A 25,191-nucleotide genomic window follows, 5' to 3' on the forward strand; every position below is an offset into this window, starting at 1 on the left:
CGAGTTGTCTCTGACCCATGGAGACAACACAGACACATCTCTCCTAGAATGCCTCGCTTTCCATCTTCAATCATTCTGGTAGTGTATCCATAGAGTTTTCTTGGTAAAAATGCAGCAGTTGTTTACCATTGCCACCTTCTGCACAGTAAACTCGAGTCTCCGCCTTCAATTCTCTCCCATGCCGCTGCTGCCCAGCATGGGTGAGTTTTGACTTGTAGCAGATTTCCTTCCACTCTCTAGCCACTTCCCAAGCTAGGAATGGAATGGGTATGCCTCTGCTTGACTCTCCCTCCCATAGCTGAGACTGGTAGAGTACTGGAAACTCCCCAAATGTGACCCTGAGAGGAGCTCCTACTTCTACTCTCCAGAATATGATGATTGGATTCTCGGGCGTTCCAGAGGGATGGAGGCCTGGCCTCTAAAGGACCAGGACAAAAGAAAAGAGCTGTATAGTACAGAAAGACACAGAGAGAAAGAGAGACATGTGTGCTGTTGGAGGGTTGGAAGGAGGAAACAACAGGGAAAGTTGCAGAAAGGGAAGCTTGGAGAGAGGGAAATAAAGAGGAAGAGAGAGAGAAGAATGGGAAAGAAAGGGAGAGGAAGGGAAAATGAAGAAGAGGGAGAAGGAAAAAGAGGAAAGGGGAAAGATAGGGATGAGGAAGGAGAAGGGCAATGGGGGTAGAGCGAAGCAAACCATCATTTTCCAACCCTCCCTGATGTCCATTGTAATTATTGAACCGTGGGCCATTCTCAGTAGTAGTTCTTCCAGAGTGGGTGGGGGTAGAGCATAAGGTATTTTTTGAGCAAAGACAAATAGAACAATCAGATTGCTGGCAGATGGGGCCAGGGTATAGATTATGGAGGGTCCGGGGAGACAGCAGTTACCAACCACCATGGTCCGTGCTGGCTGTCTAATGTTAGTAGTTCTGAAGCAGCATCGCTCAGTGGAATGAGCATGGGCTTTGGAGTCAGAGGTCATGGGTTCAAATTCTGACTCCACCAACTGTCAGCTGCGTGACTTTGGGCAAGTCACTTAACTTCTCTGGGCCTCAGTTACCTCATCTGTAAAATGGGGATTAAGACTGTGAGCCCCCCGTGGGACAACCTGATCACCTTGTAACCTCCCCAGTGCTTAGAACAGTGCTTTGCACATAGTAAGTGCTTAATAAATGCAATTATTATTATTATTATTCACTATCAGCGAACTACTGTATCAGCCTCCTCTCTGATCTCCCATCCTCCTGTCTCTATCAACTTCAATCCATACTTCAGGCCGCTGCCCGGATTGTCTTTGTCCAGAAATGCTCTGGGCATGTTACTCCCCTCCTCAAAAATCTCCAGTGGCTACCAATCAACCTACGCATCAGGCAGAAACTCCTCACCCTCGGCTTCAAGGCTGTCCATCACCTCGCCCTCTCCTATCTCACCTCCCTTCTCTCTTTCTCCAGCCCAGCCTGTACCCTCTGCTCCTCTGCCGCTAATCTTTTAGACTTTTAGACTGTGAGCCCACTGTTGGGTAGGGACTGTCTCTATATGTTGCCAATTTGTACTTCCCAAGCGCTTAGTACAGTGCTCTGCACATAGTAAGCGCTCAATAAATACGATTGATGATGATGATAATCTCCTCACCGTGCCTCGTTCTCGCCTTTCCCGCTGTCGACCCCCAGCCCACATCATCCCCCTGGCCTGGAATGCCCTCCCTCCCCACATCCGCCAAGCTAGCTCTCTTCCTCCCTTCAAGACCCTACTGAGAGCACACCTCCTCCAGGAGGCTTTCCCAGACTGAGCCCCCTCCTTCCTATCCCCCTCCTCCCCCTCTCCTTCCCCCCCGCCTTACCTCCTTCCCTTCCCCACAGCACCTGTGTATATGTATATATGTTTGTATGTATTTGTTACTCTATTTATTTATTTATTTTACTTGTACATATTTATTCTATTTATTTTATTCTGTTAATATGTTTTGTTCTCTGTCTCCCCGTTCTAGACTGTGAGCCCACTGTTGGGTAGGGACCGTCTCTAAATGTTGCCAACTTGTACATCCCAAGCGCTTAGTACAGTGCTCTGCACACAGTAAGCGCTCAGTAAATGCGATTGAATGAATGAATGAATGAACCACTGTTCTAAGCGCTGGGGTAGATACAAGGTAATCAGGTTGTTCCACATGGGGCTCACAGTCTTAACGTCCAATTTTACAGATGAGGGAACTGAGGCACAGAGAAGTTAGGTGACTTGCCCAAGCTCACACAGCAGACAAGTGAGGATTCGGGATTTGAACCTATATCCTCTGTCTCCCAAGGCCTTGCTTTTGCCACTAAGCACCCGGGGGATTCGGGAGCTAGGAAGCTCATCTTACACGGTCATGGACCAGTGCTGCCCCTGTGTTGATGCAGGTAATTGGACCAACAGCAGCAGAAGCAGCAGCAGTGATGATGACATCGCCTGTACGGGACCCTGAAAAGGAGGACAGATGTTCTTCTCCATTTCTTCCCCATTTTTTCTGCTGTGTCACCCCTAGCCCAAAGAAAGAACTGGTTTCTCAGATATCAGCCAGCACTCTCCCAAAAGTGTGACCACCTACCACTTTTGAAACTTCTGATCACTTTTTTTTATGGTATTTGGTAAGCCCTTACTGTATGCCAGCCACTGTACTAAGCGCTGAGGCCCTACTGAGAGCTCACCTCCTCCAGGAGGCCTTCCCAGACTGAGCCCCCTTTTTCCAATCCTCCTCTCCATCCCCCCTTCCCTACCTCCTTCCCCTCCCTACAGCACCTGTATATATATTTGTACAGATTTATTACTCTATTTTACTTGCACATATTTACTGTTCTATTTATTTTGTTAATGATGTGCATATAGCTTTAATTCAATCATATTTATTGAGCACTTACTGTATGCAGAGCACTGTACGAAGCGCTTGGGAAGTACAAGTTGGCAACATGTAGAGACGGGCCCTACCCAACAGCGGGCTCACAGTCTAATTCTATTTGGTCTGACGATTTTGACACCTGCCTACATGTTTTGTTTTCTTGTCTGTCTCCCCCATCTAGACTGTGAGCCCGTTGTTGGGTAGGGACCGTCTCTATATGTTGCCGACTTGTACTTCCCAAATGCTTAGTACAGTGCTCTGCACACAGTAAGCGCTCAATAAATGCGATTGAATGAATGACTGACTGAATGAATGCAAGCTTATCATGTTGGACACAGTTTATGTCCCATATGGGGCCCACAGTATTAATCTTTTTTTTGCAGATGAGGCACTGAGCAGTAAAGTGACTTGCCCAAGGCCACACAGCAAACAAGGAGTGGAGCCAGTATTAGAACCCAGGTTCTTCTGACTCTCAGGCTTATGGTCTATCCACTAGGGCATACTGCTTCACATCTTAGTATGGTCCCATCATTGTTGAGGATCATAGTACAGCCCTTCCTTCACATCTGGGCTAACCACCAGGCTCAGGCCTAAAAGGTGACAATTGCAGGCTCTTTTTAATAGAACAAAAGCAGTGAGAGGGAATAGCCTATTCTTGTAAATCTAAGTTCCATGAGTGATGTGTAAGCACTGAAATTGGATTAAATCCTTAATCATTTCCTTCCGGTGAAAACTCTTGTGAACCCTAACTCTTTAAAAGTGAAGAACAACGCCCAGTGTGTTTGCTAGTACAATTTCACAATTTTAAAAGCATTATAACTTTCCGATGTTGGGGAGAAATTGAAACCGTTTAGTTGGCTAATGTTTTTAAGAGCGGTGCACTCCTTCTTTTCCTCTTAGTATGACTATTTCATCAGTGATGCAGGGTGTTTTTTAATTTTTATATTTCCAGTATTTTCATGTAGATGGATGAGTCATGGCATTTTCTGATTGTTTTTGGGAAGAACATATATTCACTTTTGAGTTATGAGGCAAACCCCGTGTAGACTCCATGAACATTTGAAAGCTACTGGGATGGGCTTTAAGCAATATTTTGTGGGCAGACTAGCCATATGTGAACACATGATACTGCATATGTTTGCAGAAATTCACCTGACTGTACCTGAGAAGAGTAGTAGTTAACAGTGTTGACTGCATTACTTGGAAAATTCAGCAATGAATGACTTTAAAAAAATCCCCAGAACTCCTTAGGCTGGTTAATTTTTAATACTTATGTCTTCGTTACACATGCTGAGCTCTCCTCATCTTAAAGCCCTCCTAACCATCCAGTACAGTGTTCAACACAGACTCAATAAATATCATCGAGGGATTGATAAAATCCTACCTCTTCCAAAAGAGTCACTCCAAATTAATTCATATTCCGTTAGTTCATTAACTCAACAGGCATCTTTGGCACATGTGTAATGTATTCCCATCCTCAACTTTTATGCAAATACTTAATTGTATACCCAATTATTTATTCAGGTATTTCAACCTGATGTAGTTATTCTGCTTTCTGTTGTCCTTATTCTTTGTTCTGCTCTCAGCTTTTGTAAATTCTTCTTCCCTGTCTCTCCAATTAAATTGTAAACCTTTTGAGGACAATCAGTCAATTAATCAGTGGAATTTCTTGAGCACTTACTGAGTTCAGAATGCTGTAGTAAGTGCTGAGAAGAGCAAATACAATGCGTTAGAGTAGGTAGACATGATCCCTGCTCACAAGGAGCTTACAGACTGGAAGGGGCATAGAATGGGTATCTTGGTTCTGCTGTCCTCTACTGAGCATTTGTATCACATTTTGCATTCAGTAGTTCAAAAACCCCCCACTGATTGGTTGATTGCTATACACACCCACACCCACAATCGATTTAGTTTATATAAAGGCTTCTCTCTGAGGGTCCTGATGTAGTATCCAAAGCAAGTATAAATCCTTTGGTACTATGAATGACAGAATACGCCCAGATAAGTTCAGATAAGTTATTGAAAATACTCAATACATTCTCTATCTCTGCACTTGAGGCCCCATCCCTAAATACTTAGATACTCATTCCACCCCATCCCTGCAACATCTGTACATCAGTCAATCGATGAACACTTACTGTGTGCAGAGCACTGTACCGAGGACTTGGGAGGGTACAATACAACAGAATTGGTAGACACATTCCCTGACCGCAACAAACTTAGGTATCTTTAACTCAGAAGCTTCTGCCTACTTGTAATTTATTTTAGAATCTGTATAGACTGTAAAGAACTAGACTGTAAGCTGCTTAAGGGCATGGGTGATTTTTAATTTGGAGTTCCCAAAATGCTTAACACTGTGCTAGTAGAAGTGATAATAATAATAATAATAATTAGTGCTCTGCACACAGTAAGTGCTCAATAAATACGATTGAATGAATGAATGGTATTTATTAAGCACTTACTATGCAACAAGTACTATGCAAAACACTGGGGTAGCTACAAGACAATCATGTTGAACACAGTCTCTCATTCACCCCTCACATCCAAGCCGTCACCAAAACCTGCCGGTCTCAGCTCCACAACACTGCCAAGATCCGCCCTTTCCTCTCCATGCAAACCACTACCCTGCTCGTTCAAGCTCTCATCCTATCCCGTTTGGACTACTGCATCAGCCTTCTCTCTGATCTCCCATCCTCGTGTCTCTCCCCACTTCAATCCATACTTCATGCTGCTGCCCGGATTGTCTTTGTCCAGAAACGCTCTGGGCATGTTACTCCCCTCCTCAAAACTCTCCAGTGGCTACCAATCAATCTGTGCATCAGGCAGAAACTTCTCACCCTGGGCTTCAAGGCTGTCCATCACCTCTCCCCCTCCTACCTCACCTCCCTTCTCTCCTTCTACAGCCCAGCCCGCACCCTCCCCTCCTCTGCTGCTAAACTCCTCACCGTCCCTCGTTCTCGCCTGTCCCGCCGTTGACCCCCGGCCCACGTCATCCCCCTGGCCTGGAATGCCCTCCCTCCGCACATCGGCCAAGTTAGCTCTCTTCCTCCCTTCAAGGCCCTACTGAGAGCTCACCTCCTCCAGGAGGCCTTCCCAGACTGAGCCCCCTCCTTTCTCTCCCCCTTGCCCCCTCCATGCCCCCATCTTACCTCCTTCCCTTCCCCAGAGCACCTGTATATATGTATATATGTTTGAACATATTTATTACTCTATTTATTTATTTATTTATTGATTTTACTTGTACATATCTATTCTATTTATTTTATTTTGTTAATATGTTTGGTTTTGTTCTCTGTCTCCCCCTTCTAGACTGTGAGCCCACTGTTGGGTAGTGACCGTCTCTATATGTTGCCAACTTGTACTTCCCAAGCGCTTAGTACAGTGCTCTGCACACAGTAAGTGCTCAATAAATATGATTGATTGATTGATGGGGCTCGTAGAGGGGAGAACAAGGATTTGATGCCCATTTTACAGAAGAGGAAACTAAGACACAGAGAAGTTAAGTAACTTGCCCAAGAACACACAGCAGAAAATTGGTGGAGTCAGGATTAGAGCACAGGTCCTCTTATTACCAGGTCTGTGCTCTTTCTAGTTGGTCATGCTGCTCTGCATAGAGTAAGCACTTAGATACTGTTGACTGATTGATTAATTGGTCAGTTAAATTATGTAAGCTACTCCTCTTGACTGTCTCTCCTTGGGGTATGTATAGTGTCTACAATGTTATTGTATTGTGCTGTCCCATGTGCTTAGTGCAGTGCTCTGCACACAGTAAGCACTGAATGAATGCCATTTACTGACTGATGAAGCAACAGCAGTTAGAAGTTGAATTTCTAATTCTTAAGCGGCATTGCCTGGTTGATAGAGCACTGGTCTGGGAGCCAGAGGACCTAGGTTCTAATCCTAGCTCCACCACTTGTCTGTTCTGGGACCCTGAACAAGTCACTTCACTTCTCTGGACCTCAGTCACTTCTCTGTACTTCAGTCACTTCATCTGCAAAATGAGGATTAAGATTGTGAGCCCCAATCAATCAATCAATCAATCAATCGTATTTATTGAGCGCATACTGTGTGCAGAGCATTGTACTAAGTGCTTGGGAAGTACAAGTTGACAACATATAGAGACAGTCCCTACCCAACAGTGGGCTCGCAGTTTAAAAGGGAAAATAAATTCAATCAATCCATCAGTCAATGGAATTAACTGGGTGATGATGATGATGATGTCATTTATTAAGTGCTTACTACGTGCAAAGCACTGTTCTAAGCGCTGGGGAGGTTACAAGGTGATCAGGTTGTCCCACGGGGGGCTCACAGTCTTCATCCCCATTTTCCAGATGAGGCTCAGAACAGTACTTGTCATGTAGTAAGCGCTTAACAAATACCATCATCATCATTATTATTATTAAGTGACTTGCCCAAAGTCACACATCTGACAATTGGCCAAGCTGGGATTTGAGCCCATGATCTCTGACTCCAAAGCCCGTGCTCTTTCCACTGAGCCACGCTGCTTCTTGAAGAAAGGGCAGATTTAAGCAATGCTGTGAAGGTTAAACTGACAGTCCCTCCTGTCTGCCCCTCTGCAATTTGTGGCTTTCCCCCTCTGGCAGTCTCTCTCTTTTCCTCACCTTTTTCTCTAATTCCCTAAAAACTCCCTCATCGGCCTCTGCTTCAAAAGGAATATTGGCTTCTATGGTCTTCTCTGAGATCCTTCTAGGTTCCACACTTCTATAATTATTGCAGCGATGGGGATCTCATAACCTGGAGCTCTAATCCAGGCTCTGTCACTTGCTTGCTGCGGCACCTTGGATAAGTCACTTATCTTCATCATCATCATCATCAATTGTATTTATTGAGCGCTTACTGTGTGCAGAGCACTCCAACATGATTTACTGGTATCTACCCTAGCACTGTTCCAAAAATCTAAATCTGTTCACAAATAACATGATTATTATTATTATTACAGACAAACAGCAGGAGAGGTTGTAAATCAGATTATTAACACCTTGACTGTGAGATAATCTGAGATGGAGGAGTGGAGGTGGCTTTCCGTCTTCCCCCACATTTCCGTTGACCGGGGAGAGGAGGTACCTATCAAAATCAGGGAAAGGGGAGTGGGCTGGGGCTGCAGGAGACTGTTACAGTAAGTCTCATTTCCTGCACACTGATGTACTGTACAGGAAAAACTGAATAGGTGTGTTCCCATAGTATATGTCTATATATAAACGTTTTAACGTAGTCCAGGAGTTAAGCACATTCAAATGGAATGAACAATAATTGAAAACATTCTACGGTCCCAATGCTCATCCTGCCCACTCTGTTTCAGAGTATTTATTACTGCTGGGCAAGCACAGCCTTCTGTTGTCACAGAGTAGCACTATGGAGCTAGTGAGGGAGAAAGACATCTGGAGTAAGAGTGACTCAACAGAACATGCTATCTTTCAGACTCTTTATGCCATCCTAGGCAGCAACGAAGGTGAGTGCATGAAAATTGCACTGTGGAGTTCAGAAATGGTGCATAAATATAAATCTCGTTTTTATTCCTATTGAAGATTACTAGGGACAATTTTACTAATTTTATTTGAGGGTAGATATTTACTGGGGAGAGAATATCAGGGGCCACTATAGTGATCATTATTGCCCAGAAACTAAGTAAGCTTCATTTTTTTATCTAGGAGAAATAATTCACTTCTCTCCCCTCACTCCCTTTTCTTTTCCCCTACAAACACTTTTGGCACAATCAAGCAATGGGGTATATTGGGAGTCTTTTGAGCCCTAATCTTTTGAGTAATCACTGTAATGGTAATAGTAGGATTTATTAAACACTTTACTGTGCACTGAGCAATGCACTAAGCATTTGGTAAAAAAGAACACAAGAGTTAGACTGGGTAGGGAAGATGAAATTGTACTGATACAAAACTACATCTTCATCATCATCATCAATAGCATTTATTAGGCATTTACAATGTGCAGAGCACTGTACCAAATGTTTTTGAGATGCCTCTCCTCCAATTCTCTCCTTGACTCCCTCCAATCAGATTTCCATCCTGTCCCCTTTACTTCACAGAAACCACCCTCTCAAATGTCACAAATGATCTCTTTTTTGCCAAATCCAACTGCCTCTACTCCATCCTAACCCTCCTCGATCTCTCAGCTGCCTTCGATACTGTCTACCAATCAATCAATCGTATTTATTGAGCGCTTACTGTGTGCAGAGCACTGTACCAAGCGCTTGGGAAGTACAAGTTGGCAACATATAGAGACAGTCCCTACCCAACGGTGGGCTCACAGTCTAGAAGGGGGAGACAGAGAACAAAGCCAAACATATTAACAAAATAAAATAAATAGAATAGATAGGTACAAGTAAAATAAATAAATAAATAGAGTAATAAATATGTACAAACATATATACATATATAAAGGTGCTGTGGGGAAGGGAAGGAGGTAAGACGGGGGGATGGAGAGGGGGACGAGGGGGAGAGGAAGGAGGGGGCTCAATCTGGGAAGGCCTCCTGGAGGAGGCCCCTACCACCCCCTTCTCCTGGAAACACTATCCAACCTCAGCTTCACTGACTCCTGGTTCTCCTGCAATCTCTGTGGCTTCTCATTCTCAGACTCTTTTTTGGGATCTTCCTCTGCCTCCCACTGAATCCAACAAGTCCAGTGGTCAAAGGGACCATAGGGTTCTTCTCAAATATGCCAGGCTGGACGCTTTTGGAGTTGAAGTGCCTTGAGGCCCCCCGGACAGAGCATGTCATGAGCAGGGGGCCTGAATGTTGATGAATGATATTTATTATGCACTTACTGTGTGCGGAGCCCTGAACTAACCATTTGGGAGAGCACAATCTAACAATCCATTAATCAGTGGTAGTTATTGAGTGCTTACTATGTGCAGAGCACTGTACTAAGCGCTTGGGAGAGTACACTAGAACAAATCTGGTCAATCACTCAATTGCATTTATTGTGCTCTTACTGTTTGCAGAGCACCATATTCATTCATTCATTCAATCGTATTGAGCGCTTACTGTGTGCAGAGAACTGTACTAAGCACTTGGGAAGTACAAGTCGGCAACATATAGAGACGGTCCCTACCCAACAACAGGCTCACAATCTAGAAGGGGGAGACAGACAACAAAACAAAACATGTGGACAGGTGTCAAGTCATCAGAATAAATAGAAATAAAGCTAGACTAAACATTTCAGTTGTATTTATTGAGCACTACTGCTGCACAGCACTACGCTAAGTGCTTGGAGAGGACAAATTGAAAAAGGTTGATGACAGGTTCCCTGCCCACAGTGATCTTACATACTAAAGGACTAACCACTCTGGAGTGTCAGCCCCCCACCTTCACCCCCACATCCCTCTAATCCTGCTCCCAATCCTGAAATGTCATGATGGGAAGGGTACATGGTTTCTCTATGGTTACTCAGCTCGGCCTAGTGGATACAGCACAGGCCTGAGAGTCAGAAGGACCTGGGTTCTAATCCCAGCTCTGCCACTTGTCTGTTGTATGACCTTGTGCAAGTCATTTCACTTCTCTGTGGCCTCAGTTACCCGATCTGTCAAATGGGGATTAAGACCATGAGACCCATGTGGGACAGGGAGTATGTCCAACTTGATTACCTTGAATCTCCCCAGTGCTTAGTACAGTGCCTGGAACATACTAAGTGCTTAATAAATACTATTAAAAAATACTCAGCATTTGGGACAATTCGTTAGGCGGACATACAGTTTGCTCTCCGCAAGGAGCTGACAGTATAATAGGGTGTCAAAAGCAAAACAGTATTTTCAAAAAGGAGCAGGAGGAAGAACAAAATTGTAGCAGGGAGTAGGGCAGATATATCAGGAGAGCTAAATAAATAACTGAGTTTACAAATAATCAGTGGTATTTATTGATTACTTTCTGCAGAGCGCTGTGCTAAACTCTTAGGAGAGTGCAATATGGATGGTAGACACGATCTCTGCCCTCAAGGAGTTTACAGTCTAAATGGGGAGACAGACATTAAAAGAAATCGCAGGTTGGGGAAGCAACTGATAATAAGGATACTTACACAGAAGTGCCTTGGAGGTTTGATGAGTACCTAAGAGGTTGGGGTGGGACTAAGTGCAATGTTGAGGCCATAGGGAGGTGAAACAGGGTAGGAGGATGAAAGCCTAATCATGGAAGGTATCATTTTATGGTCAGGCTTAGAAGATAGGAAGAATCCTGGTCTTTCGGATGTCTAGGAGGAGAGAGAAGCAGTGTCGTCTAATGGACTCCCCCTGGCCTGGGAGTCAGAAGGTCATGGGTTCTAATCCCAGCTCTGCCACTTGGCTACTGTGTGACCTTGGGAAAGTCATTTCACTTCTCTGTGCTTTACTTACCTCATTTGTGAAATGTGGATTGTGACTGTGAGCCCCATGTGGGACAGGGACTGTGTCCAACCTGATGTGGTTGTATCCGCCACAGTGCTTAGTACTGTGCCTGGCACAAAGTAAGCACTTAACAAATACTACAATTATTATTATTATTAGAGAGTCCAGGCAGGTGGGAGGGTGTGAGTAAGGGGTCAATAGTGGGTGATGATAGATCAAAGGACAATGTGTAGGTGGGAAATAGAGGAGCAAAATCTGGCTCGTAGTGGGAAAGGAGAGAAGATAAGTAATGGGGAGAGAGCTGAGTGACTCGGATCCTCTTCCTCCTCCTCTTTTTCTTCTTTTCTAACTGCGGGATTCAATGGAGTGAATCAGTACTAGTGTGGGTGTTGAGTTGACATGACTGGGATATTGTGGATTAATTGAAGCAGCATGGATTAATTGAAGAGCACAGACCTCAGAGTCAGAAGACCTGGTTCTTATCCTGGGTCTGCCACTTCCTCACTGTGTGACCTTGGGCAAGTCACTTAACTTCTCTGGGCCTCAATTTCCTCATCTGTAAAATGGGGTTAAATACCTGTTCTCCCTCCTACTTAGATTTAAGCAGTATGGGTCAGTGGAAAGAGCACGGGCTTGGGAGCCAGAGGTCATGGTTTCTAATCCCGGCTCTGCCATTTGTCAGCTGTGTTACTTTGGTCAAGTCACTTAACTTCTCTGGGCCTTTTTGCCTCATCTGTAAAATGGGGATTAAGACTGTGAGCCCCATGTGGGACAACCTGATCACCTGTATCCACCCAGTGCTTAGAACAGTGCTTCACACATAGTAAGCACTTAACAAATGCTATTATTATTATTATTATTATTATTATTATTATTATTATTATTATTATTATTATCGTGAGCCCCATGTAGGACAGGGACTGTGTCCCATCTAATTAACTTGTATCTATCCTAGTTCTGTACAGCACTTGACGCATAGTATGTGTTTAACAAATACCTTAAAAAAAGCAGTGAAGAGTTTATTAAAGAGGGTTTTGAGATGGGATAAACTGTGGTCTTGGTAGTATTTTCCCTTTCTGTAATTTCTTTTACTGTCTGTCTCCCTCCGCAGACTGTAAATTCCCTATGGGCATGGACCATATCTACTGACTCTATTATTGTCATAGGGAGAAGCATGGCTTAGTGGATGAACCCATCGTTGGGTAGGGAACGTTTCTATATGTTGCCAACTTGTACTTCCCAAGCCCTTAGTACAGTGCTCTGCACACAGTAAGTGCTCAACAAATATGATTGAATGAATGAATAGAGCACAGGCCTGGGAGTCAGAAGGACTTGGGTTCTAATCCCAGCTCTGCCACATGTCTTCTGTGACCTTGGACACATCACTTAACTTCTCTGTGCCTCAGTTCCCTCATCTATAAAATGGGGATAAGAGTGTGAGCCCTATGTGGGGCAGGGACTGAGTCCAACCTGATTAACTCATATCATCCCCAGTGCTTAGGGCAGCATTTGGCACATCGTAAGTAATTAACTAGTACTATAATTATTATTAATTATTATTATTGTTATATTGTACTTTCCAAAGTGTTTGTTCAGGGCTGTGCACAAAATAAATGCTCAATGAATACCAATGATTGGTTGAAGGACTTGGTAGGAAAGGGGTACCAGGTTGGAGAATACCATGAGCAAGGTGTCATTAGCAATTGTTCAATCAATGATATTTATTGAGCACTTCCTTTGTGCAGAGCACTGTACTAAATGTTTGGGAGAGTACAATCCAGGAGAGTTGGCAGACACATTCCCTGACCACAGCGAGCTCACAGTCTAGAGGGAGAGGCAGGCATTATTATAATGTCCTCAAAAATCTCCAGTGGCTACCAATCAACCTACACATCAGGCAAAAACTCCTCACCCTCGGCTTCAAGGCTGTTTATCACCTCGCCCCCTCCTACCTCACCTCTCTTCTCTCCTTCTACAGCCCAGCCCGCACCCTCCACTCCTCTGCCACTAATCTCCTCACCGTGCTTCATTCTCGCCTGTCCCACCATCGACCCCCAACCCACGTCCTCCCCCTGGCCTGGAATGCCCTCCCTCCACACATCCGCCAAGCTAGCTCTCTTCCTCCCTTCAAGGCCCTACTGAGAGCTCACCTCCACCAGGAGGCCTTCCCAGACTGAGCCCCCTGCTTTCTCTCCCCCCTCCCCACCCTCCCCATCCCCCGCTTTACCTTCTTCCCCTCCCCACAGCTACTGTATATATGTATATATGTTTGTACATATTTATTACTCTATTTTATTTGTACATGTTTATTCTATTTATTTTATTTTGTTAATATGTTTTGTTGTGTTCTCTGTCTCTCCCTTCTAGACTGTGAGCCCCCTGTTGGGTAGGGACTGTCTCTATATGTTGCCAACTTGTACTTCCCAAGTGCTTAGTTCAGTGCTCTGCACACAGTAAGTGCTCAATAAATACGATTGAATGAATGAATGAATGAATGAATAATTTGTAATATATCTCTTATATAGAGATCTCTTAGAGGAGTTGTGACCTTAATAATGCTTTGAAAGTGGGGATAGTGGTGATCTGGCATATATGGATGGAGAGGGAGTTCCAGCTAAGGAGAGGACATAGTAAAGGGGTTGGGAGCGATATAGACGAGTTTGGGACACAGTGAGTAAGTTGGCACCATAGAAGCGAAGTATGCAGACTGGGCTATAGTTGTTGGAGGGTAAAAGATGACTGAGAGCTTCAAAGCCAGTGGTAAGGAGTTTCTGTTTGATGTCAATGTGGAACACGGGTTTTGGAGTCAGAGGTCATGGGTTCAAATCCTGGCTCCACCAATTGTCAGCTGTGTGACTTAACTTCTCCGGGCCTCAGTTACCTCATCTGTAAAATGGGGATTAAGACTGTGAGCCCCCCGTGGGACAACCTGATAACCTTGTAACCTCCCCAGGGCTTAGAACAGTGCTTTACACATAGTAAGTGCTTAATAAATGCCATTATTATTATTATTATTGTGGGCAGTCATTGAAGGTTATTGATGAGTAGGAAGATATGGAGCCTGATGCAGCAGTCAAAGTGGGATAGGATAAATGCCGGAATCAACATACTAGCAGTTTGGATGGAGAAGAAAGGTGAGATTTTAGTGGTGTTGTGAAGGTTGAACCAATAGGATTTGGTGATAGATTGAATATGTGGGTTGAATGAGAGAGATGAGTTGGGGATAATGCCAAGTTAGGGGCCTTTGAGAGAGGGAGGATGATGATGCTTTCTACAGTGATAGGAAAGTCAGGGAGGGGACAAAGTTTGGGTGGGAAGATAAAGAGTTTTGTTTTGGACATGTTAAGTTCAAGGTGACAGAGGGATGTCCAAGCAGAGATATCCTAAAGGCAGGAAAAAATGTGAGACTGTAGAGAAGGAGAGAGGTCAGGGCTGGAGATGTAGATTTGGGAATTATCTGCATAGCGATGGTAGTTGAAGCCATGAGAGCAAATGAGTTCTCCAAGGAAGTGAATGCAGGTGAAGAATAGGAGACCTAGATCTGAGCTTTGAGGGACCCCCGCTGTCAGAGAGTAGGAGGCAGAGGAGCCTGCAAAAGGGGCTGAGAAGGAGCAGTCAGAGAGATAGGAGGAGAACCAGGAGGGCAGCATCAGTGAAGCCAAGGTCGGGTAAAGTTTCAAGGAGAAGGGGATAGTCAACAGTATTGTAGGTAGCTGAGAGGTCTAGGAGGATTAGGATAGAATAGAGGCCATCAGATTTGGTGAGAAAGAGGTCATGGTTTACCTTAGAGAGGGCTGTTTCTGTTGGGGAGAAAGGGGGAGGAAGTGAGTTCAAGGAGAGAATTGGAGGAGATAAAGTGGAGACAGTGAGCTTAAACAACTCTCTTGAGACATTTGGCAAGGAATGGTAGGAGGGAGATGGGATAATTACTGGAGGGAATCGTGAAGTCAAGGAAGGATTTTTCTTAGGATGGGGATACGTAAGCATGTTTGAAAACAGTGGGGAAGAAGCCATTAGAAAATGAATGGTTGAAGATAGTAAAAGAGGGAAGGAGGGAGGGGATGATTGTTTAAAAAGTTATGAAAGAATGGGGCCAGAAGCACAGGTGGAAAGGGTTGGTTTAGAGAGGAGGTATCTCCTCTGCTATTCCCCAGATGAGTGACAGGGCTCTTGGCCTTCTCTTGACAAGGGTGAAGTCAGATGTTGATAGTCTAAGACCTGAAGTTCTGTTAATTCTTTTGTGACCAGAGTCTTGAGTCTTGGAGAAGCAGTATGGCTTAGTGAAAAGAGCCTGGGCTTGGGAGTCAGAGGTCATGGATTCTAATCCCAGCTCCACCACCTGTCAGCTGTGTGTTTTTGGGCAAGTCACTTAACTTCTCTGTGCCTCAGTTATCCTATCTGTAAAATGGGGATTAAGACTGTGAGCCCCACGTGGGACAACCTGATTACCTTGTATCTTCCCCAGCGCTTAGAACAGTGCTTGGTATATAGTAAGCGCTTAACAAATACTATCATCATCATCACTGGGGCTACTGTCATGGTTTGGCATATTTGGCAGCTTCCACCCCTGGATATCCATCCCTGAAGCAGCATGGCTCAGTGGAAAGAGCCCAGGCTTGGGAGTCAGAGGTCATGGGTTCTAATCCCAGCTCTGCCACTTGTCAGCTGTGTGACTTTGGGCAAGTCGCTTAACATCTCTGAGCCTCAGTTCCCTCATCTGTAAAATGGGGATGAAGACTATGAGCCCCACATGGGATAACCTGATCACCTTATATCCTCCCCAGCACTTACAACAGTGCTTTGCATGTAATAAGCACTTAACAAATGCCATTATTATTATTATTATTTGCACCCTTTATTCACTCCACCCTCTGCCTGTAGCACTTATGTAAATGTGAATATATCTGTAATTCATTTTTATTAATGTCTGTATCCTCCTCTGGGCTATAAGCTCCTCGTGGATATGGAGCATGTCTACTAACTCAGTTATATCATACTCTCCCAAGTGGTTTGTACGGTGCTTAGTACACAGTAAGCAATCAATAAATATGATTGATTGATTAACTCAGGTGAACCCTACTAGACTCTAATTTTGGCCATCTGTATCAACGTCCCTTCTAGCCAGGGAGAGGGAGAACATGGAGGTATATTGCTTGGCCACTTCTAGACACTGCTGCCATAGCACACTAGTGAATGTGGAATTTTCAAGCCTTGATAGGCCATTCTGCTGATTTTTTAAATGAGGTTTTTAGATCTGTATACTTGCTTGTTAGTAATTTCCATGTAAGAGTTTTCAGTCCTTTACAATTCTTTTAATCCACCAGGTGCCTTTTTTGAAGATGAGGCTTCATTCAAAAATCACTTCCAAAGTCTTAGACTTTGAAGACTATATTAGAATTATTCTTCATTATAACGGCAGTGTGCATTACGATATATTTAATAGTGTATGGAGAGATGGAGAAATGTCCTTTGACCAACTGAATCAATAATATCATCACCGCATTGCGTTATACTTTATTTTGGCTTCCGCTCTAAGTTATTTCTCGGCTTTCACAATTTTTCCTGGTTACTTGTGGTCCTGAGCTAGTTAGTGGGTTTGGCTGTGTGTCTTGTTCTTTCCCCTCAAAAGTGGTATTAGGCTCTTCATGTTTCTAGAGTTCAATCATTTCTAAATTAATCAATGGTAGATTTTATATGCACACTTGCTTTTTGGGGTTCCAATGTGCTGAAAGGTTTGTTCTTAAGAGTTTGATCCAAATGGATCCTAAGCACAGATCCATTGATACATCAACACAGAAGGTTTGTCCTACCCATTTTCTAGCTGATGATGGTGAAATAGTTGCAGTGCGATGAGGATAAACTGTTGTTGCAATAATGTCATACAGTTCTTTCCACTGGCATCTGGATTGGGTGGAGTCTGGATGATTCATAATTCTGGGGTAGAGCTAGAATTACTATAGGAAAACCCCTTTCAAAAGTCATTTGGTGTGATAACATGTAACATATATACATGTGGCTGCCCTTCCTACTCAGAGATGTCCTATTAGTGGTGACATTCCCTCTCATCTCATGAAATCTCTCACTCCATCCCTTCTCCCCTCCTTAACTTCCAGCTTCAACCGCTCACTCTCCACTGGTTCCTTCCCCTCTGCCTTCAAACATGCCCATGTCTCTCTCATCCTAAGTGAAGTGAAGTGAAGTGACCCCACTTCACCTTCTAGTTATCGTCCCATATCCCTCCTACCATTCCTTTCCAAACTCCTTGAACGAGTTGTCCACACACGCTGCCTCGAATTCCTTGACACCAACTCTCTCCTCGACCCCCTCCAGTCTGGCTTCCGTCCCCTACATTCCATGGAAACTGCCCTCTCAAAGGTCACCAATGACCTCCTGCTTGCCAAATCCAACGGCTCCTACTCTATCCTAATCCTCCTCGACCTCTCAGCTGCCTTCGACACTGTGGACCACCCTCTTGTCCTCAACACGCTATCCGACCTTGGCTTCACAGACTCCGTCCTCTCCTGGTTCTCCTCTTATCTCTCCGGTCATTCATTCTCAGTCTCTTTTGCAGACTCCTCCTCCCCCTCCCATCCCCTTACTGTGGGGGTTCCCCAAGGTTCAGTGCTTGGTCCCCTTCTGTTCTCGATCTACACTCACTCCCTTGGTGAACTCATTCGCTCCCATGGCTTCAACTATCATCTCTACGCTGATGACACCCAGATCTACATCTCTGCCCCCGCTCTCTCCCCCTCTCTCCAGGCTCGCATCTCCTCCTGCCTTCAGGACATCTCCATCTGGATGTCTGCCCGCCACCTAAAACTCAACATGTCCAAGACTGAACTCCTTGTCTTCCCTCCCAAACCCTGCCCTCTCCCTGACATTCCCATCTCTGTTGACGACACTACCATCCTTCCCGTCTCACAAGCCCGCAACCTTGGTGTCATCCTCGACTCTGCTCTCTCATTCACCCCTCACATCCAAGCCGTGACCAAAACCTGCCGGTCTCAGCTCCGCAACATTGCCAAGATCCACCCTTTCCTATCCATTCATACCGCTACCCTGCTCGTTCAAACTCTCATCCTATCCCGTCTGGACTACTGCACCAGCCTTCTCTCTGATCTTCCATCCTCGTGTCTCTCCCCACTTCAATCCATACTTCATGCTGCTGCCCGGATTGTCTTTGTCCAGAAACGCTCTGGACATGTTACTCCCCTCCTCAAATATCTCCAGTGGCTACCAATCAATCTGCGCGTCAGGCAAAAACTCCTCACCCTGGGCTTCAAGGCTCTCCATCACCTCGCCCCCTCCTACCTCACCTCCCTTCTCTCCTTCTCCAGCCCAGCCCGCACCCTCCGCTCCTCTGCTGATAATCTCCTCACCGTGCCTCGTTCTCGCCTGTCCCGCCATCGACCCCCGGCCCACATCATCCCCCGGGCCTGGAATGCCCTCCCTCTGCCCCTCCGCCAAGCTAGCTGTCTTCCTCCCTTCAAGGCCCTACTGAGAGCTCACCTCCTCCAGGAGGCCTTCTCAGACTGAGCCCCTTCCTCTCCCCCTCGTCCCCCATCCATCCCCCCCATCTTACCTCCTTCCCTTCCCCACAGCACCTGTATATATATGTATATGTTTGTACATATTTATTACTCTATTTATTTATTTATTTTACTTGTACATATCTATTCTATTTATTTTATTTTGTTAGTATGTTTGGTTTTCTTCTCTGTCTCCCCCCTTTTAGACTGTGAGCCCACTGTTGGGTAGGGACTGTCTCTATATGTTGCCAACTTGTACTTCCCAAGCACTTAGTACAGTGCTCTGCACACAGTAAGTGCTCAATAAATACGATTGATGGATTGATTGATTTTTTTTAAGGGTATTTGTTAAGCATTTACTATGTGACAGACATTATACTAAGCACTGGGGTAGATACCAGCCAATCAGGTTGGACACAGTCCATGTGCCAGATGGGGCTCCCTGTCTTAATCCCCATTTTACCAGATGAAGGAACTGAGGCACAGAGAAGTTAAGTGACTTGCCCAAGGTCACACAGCAGAGAAATGGTGGAGCCAGGATTAGAACCAAAGTCCACGTGACTCTCAGGCCCACAGGTATGGTTCAGAGGAGAAATGCATGCGTGCCTGATGCTCCATTTGCTACTACAACAACTGCTACTACTACTACTAATGACTGTGGTATTTAAGCACTTATTATGTGCCAGGCACTGTACTAAGTGCTGGAGTAGATGCAAGATAGTTAAGTTGGACACAGTCCCCTGTACAGTGTTTGGGTCACAGTCTAATCAATCAGTGCTTTTTATTGATGATGATGATGATGGCATTTATTAAGCACTTACTATGTGCAAAACACTGTTCTAAGCACTGGGGAGGTTACAAGGTGATCAGGTTGTCCCACAGGGGCTCACAGTCTTAATCCCCATTTTACAGATGAGGTAACTGAGGCACAGAGAAGCTAAGTGACTTGCCCAAAGTCACACAGCAGACAATTGGCAGAGCCAGGATTTGAACCCATGACCTCTGACTCCAAAGCCAGGGCTCTTTCCACTGAGCCACGCTACTTCTCTAATTTATTGAGCACTTACTACTTGCAGAGCCCTGTACTAAGCAGTTGGGACAGTACAATGCAACAGAATTAACAGACATGTTCCCTGCCCATAACTAATTTACAGTCTGTGGGAGAGAACAGATATTGAATCACCATTTTACGGACAATTTCACACTAGGCATGTAATGATTGTTATATTCTGCTCTGTTGCATTTGTGAAAGCATCATGGCCTAGTAGAGCATGGGCCTGGGAATCAGAAGGACTTGGGTTCTTATCCTGACTCTGCCACTTGTCTGCTGTATGACCTTGGACAAGTCACTTCACTTCTCTGTCCCTCAGTTGCCTCATCAGTAAAATGGCAATTACGACTGTGAGCCCCATGTGGGGCAGGGACTGTGTCCATTTTAATTAGCTTGTATCTACCCCAGCACTTAGAATCAATCAATCAATCAATCATATTTATTGAGCACTTACTGTGTGCAGAGCACTGTACTAAGCGCTTGGGAAGTACAAGTTGGCAACATATAGAGACAGTCCCTACCCAACAGTGGGCTCACAGTTTTAAAACAGTCTAAGAACAGTGCTTGGCACACATAAGTGTTTAAGAAATACCATTATTATTATTAAAGTTATTATTATTATTATTATTATTATAGTACTTGCCACTGTTTTTTAAATTCTACTACAAGGCTTTCTGAGGTTTCCAAAGCCCCTTCTAAAAGGGAACGATTCCTCACCAGTTGGCAACTCTCTGGGATGGTCTCTCTGTTAGATCATGTTCTTTGAGGCTGTGCTTCAAGAATGTCTATAAAATAGTCTTCTGTCCTGTCTGCTTATGGGTGTTCCATTTCAGTTCATCATACAATAACTGTTTGGGTATCATCTTACGTGGCACTCTACTTACTTGTCCCATTCATTGAAACTGTGATGCTATGAACAGGCATGTCAGGAGCAGTGTATAGGCCTGGGGGTCAAAGGACCTGGATTCTAATCCTGACTCTCCCACCTGCTTACTGTGTGACCTTGAGAAATTCATTTCACTTCTCTAAGCCTCAGTTCCATCACCTGTAAAATGGGTATTCAATAGTTGTTCTTCCTCCTATTTAGGCTGTGAGCCCCGTGGGGGACAGGGACTGTGTCCAAACCGATTAACTAGTATGTGTCTTAGTGCTTGACATATAGAAAGTGCTTAACCAGTACAATACTACTACTAATAAGAATTGTATGTCTGTGACTGTATTCAACCTGCCTTTGTTGGTAATTCTGTTAACTATTTTATGTTGAGTTCAGTCTCCAGGTGATCCCAACCAAACTTCTTGAGAAGACTTCAGTGTAGCAGTTATAGATGTTCACAGTCAGATAGAGCACACTGCTGAAGCTTTTAAGACATTCAATTCAGTATTGAGCTTCAAATCCCATTGTCACCAAACTCCACCAGTTTCCCAGAAGACCTTCTCCTCTTCTTGATTTAATATTATTTCTTGCCTATTCCTGCATCCTTGGATAATGTATTTTGCAGGAAGAATTCAGTGGCAGCATTGAGTTTTATGGTGCCACTGAAAAGTTTTGGATCCGTGGAGGACTTGTTGGTGTAAGGTTGGAACACAACCTCAATTTTCTTCAGGCCACTGTCAGTCCAGAACCCAGCAGTGACTGGAAATTGCTTCCTAATTACCTTCATGTATTCTTGGGGCACTAAGAAAATTTCAATCTGTCTTTTGTTGTTTTATTCAGCATCTTCCCACTTGACAGTGAATCTAGCCTGTTGAAAGACACAGATAGAACTGCTCAAAGAGATTGTATGTGGGATCATCTTCATTGGATAATGTATTATGCAGGAAGAATCCTATGGCGCATTGGATTAACAGTCTAAAGGGGAGAGAGAACTATGAATTAATCCCCATTTAACAGATGAGGAAACTGAGGTTTAGAGAGGCTGAATAATAATAGTAATAATATTAATGATGGCATTTATTAAGTGCTTACTATGTGCAAAGCACTGTTCTATGTACTGGGGAGGTTACAAGGTGATCAGGTTGTCCCACAGGGGGCTCACAGTCTTAATCACCATTTTACAGATGAGGTAACTGAGGCACAGAGAAGTTAAGTGACTTCCCGAAAGTCACACAGCTGATAAGTGACAGAGCCAGGATTTAAACCCATGACCTCTGACTGCAAAGCCCGGGCTAATTCCACCAAGCCACTCTGCTTCTCTTAATGACTTGCCCAAGGCCATATAGCAGGCAAGTGGCAGAGCTAGAATTTGAACCCAGGTCACCTGAATCCCAGCCCTGTGTAATTTCCACCAGGCCATGGGAAAGTCGAAAATGTGGCAATGCATCCTTTGGGAGAACATCACATTGTGTTGGAAGGAACATGGAGTGGAAGATAGAGCATGGGCCTGGGAGTCAGAAGGTCATGGGTTCTAATCCTGACTGTGTCTGCTATATGACCTTTGGCAAGTCACTTCAATTCCCTGTGCCTCAGTTACCTCCTCTGTAAAGTGGGGACTGAATCTGTTAACCCTATGTGGGATGGGGACTGTGTCCAACCTGATTTGCATGCATTCACCCCAGCACTTGGTACAGTGCCTGGCACATAGTAGGCCCTTAACAATGACCATAATTATTATTTAGCATTAGGTTGTAGAACTATAGCAATGTCCCACTTTCTCTACGATAATGAGATATGGGATCTAGACAGACTCCACATCCAACTCCAAATCATCAGGAAAAAACTCCTCACTCTCAGCTTCAAGGCTGTCCATCACCTCACCCCCTTCTACCTCACCTCTCTTCTTTCCTTCTCCAGCCCAGCCCGCACCCTCCGCTCCTCTGCCGCTAACCTCCTCACTGTGCCTCGTTCTCGCCTGTCCCGCCGTCGACCCCCAGCCCACGTCCTCCCCCTGGCCTGGAATGCCCTCCCTCCGCCCATCCGCCAATCTAGCTCTCTTCCTCTTTTCACAGCCCTACTGAGAGCTCACCTCCTCCAGGAGGCCTTCCCAGACTGAGCCCCCTCCTTCTTCTCCGCCTCTTCCCCCTCCCCCGCCTTACCTCCTTCACCTCCCCACAGCACCTGTACATATATATATATATATATATATATATATATATATATATGTATACTTGTACATATTTATTACTCTATTTTTTTTTACTTGTACATATTTATTCTATTTATTTTATTTTGTTAATTTGTTTTGTTGTCTGTCTCCCCCTTCTAGACTGTGAGTCCACTGTTGGGTAGGGACCGTCTCTATATGTTGCCAACTTGTACTTCCCAAGCACTTAGTACAGTGCTCTGCACACAGTAAGCACTCAATAAATACGATTGAATGAACTTCCTTGAGCAGCTCTAGCTGCCTCAACAGACCAGGTTCAACATCGATCAACCATTGGCATTTTCTATGCACTTACTGTTTACAGAGCACTGTATTAAGGGCCTGGGAGAGTAAAACACAACTGAGTTCGTAGACATGTTCACCACCCTTAAGAAGCTTACAGGCTAGAGGAGCTGACAGACTGAGTCAAGTGGGAAGGATGCCACAACACTGTAAAAGACAGACTGTGTGCACCAAGTGATTGGCCGTTACACATGTGTTTCTTGTCTTGTGATCCTCTAAGTGTGGGGATGAAGCAGCATTGTCTAGTGGAAAGAGCACAGTCTTGGGAGTCAGAGTACCTGGGTTTTAATTCTGACCCTGCCAAATGCTTGCTGTGTGACCTTGGGCTAGTCACTTAACATTCTGTGTCTTAGTTTCCTCAACTGTAAAATGGGGATTCATTCATTCGATCATATTTATTGAGTGCTTACTGTGTGCAGAGCACTGTACTAAGCACTTGGGAAGTACAAGTTGGCAACAGATAGAGACGGTCCCTACCCAAAAACAGGCTCACAGTCTAGAAGGGGGAGACAGACAACAAAACAAAACAAGTAGAGAGGTGAACATAACAAGTAGAAAGGTGATTAGAGAAGCAGCGTGGCCTCGTGGATAGAGCTCAGGCCTGGCCATCAGAAGGACGTGGGTTCTAATCCCAGCTTTGCCGCTTGTCTGCTGTGTGACCCTGGGCATGTCACAACTTCTCTGGGCCTCAGTTACCTCACCTTCTTGTAAGGGGAAGTTTGCTCCAATTGTTGAAGGACCCCGATAAATATACTTCTTTTCCTCTCCCGTCCAATGAAACACTGTCGGACTAGCCTGCGTGGGATTTATGTCGTTCACCTCCAAATCGTGCTGCCAGGTGAGGAATTCTTCTTTCTCAGGAGACTTGATCTCCTCGGAGTGAAAGAGGTCAGTGTCCTCGGGGCTGGCCATCAGGATCTTAGGCCGGCCCCCATCCTTGGTGGTGATGGCACCCCCCGAGCTGTCCCACTGGGCCGTCTTGTGGCTTTGCCCATCCTACTTAGATTGTGAGCCCCACGTAGGACAGGAACTGTGAACAACCTGGTGGACCACTGAGCACACAATTACCTTGCCTCCTCCTACCTTACCTCACTGCTTTCCTAAGCAGCCCAACTCACACACTTCACTCTTCTAAGGCCAACTGTACTTTGTACCTTGTCTCACCACCGACCACTCTCTCATGTCCTGCCTTTGCACTGGAATGCCCTCCCTCTTCATATCCAACAGATAATCACTCTTCCCGCCTTCAAAGTCTTATTGAAGGCACATATCTGCCAAGAAACCTTCCCCAACTACGTCCTCATTTCCTCTTCTCCCACTCCCTTCTGCATCACCCTTGCACTTGGATTTACACCTTTTATTAATCCCTCCCTCAACCCCATAGCATGAATATAATTATATTCATTTCTGTCTACCCCTCTGGACTGTAAGCTTGTGGTGGGAAGAGAACATGTCTATCAATCAATCATCAATCAATCAATTGTATTTATTGAGCACTTACTATGTGCAGAGCACTGTACTAAGCGCTTGGGAAGTACAGATTAGCAACACATAGAGACAGTCCCTACCCAACAGTGGGCTCACAGTCTAAAACAGTCTATCAACTACGGAAGCAGCATGACAGTGGAAAGAGCATGAACTTGGGAGTCAGAGGTCATGGGTTCTAATCCTAGCTCTGCCACTTGTCAGCTGTGTGACTTTGGGCAAGTCACTTAACTTCTCTGTGACAGTTATCTGTAAAATGGGGATTAAGACTGTGAGCCCCATGTGGGACAACCTGACAACCTTGTATCTATCCCAGAGCTTAGAACAGTGCTTGGCACATAGTAAGCACTTAACAGATACCGTCATCATCATCAACTATGCTACACTGTATTCTCCCAAGTGCTTAGTACAGTGCTCTGCACACAGTAAATGCTCAATAAATGTGATAGATTGGAACAGTGTTTGATGCATAGTGAACACTTAACAAATACCTTAAGAAGAAAAATAAATGTAGAACAAATTACATA

General features: G+C 44.8%; 1 non-coding gene across 1 annotated transcript; it reads right to left on the reverse strand.

Annotated features, from left to right (window-relative positions):
* Positions 1–210: 210 nt before the first annotated feature.
* LOC119927785 lies at positions 211–348 on the reverse strand. The gene has a single exon (XR_005450756.1). It is a non-coding gene; the product is annotated as a small nucleolar RNA SNORA7 (small nucleolar RNA).
* Between the last annotated feature and the right edge of the window lie 24,843 nt (positions 349–25,191).

The sequence above is a fragment of the Tachyglossus aculeatus genome, chromosome 4 (genome assembly GCF_015852505.1).
Source record: "Tachyglossus aculeatus isolate mTacAcu1 chromosome 4, mTacAcu1.pri, whole genome shotgun sequence".
Classification (NCBI taxonomy): Eukaryota; Metazoa; Chordata; class Mammalia; order Monotremata; family Tachyglossidae; genus Tachyglossus; species Tachyglossus aculeatus.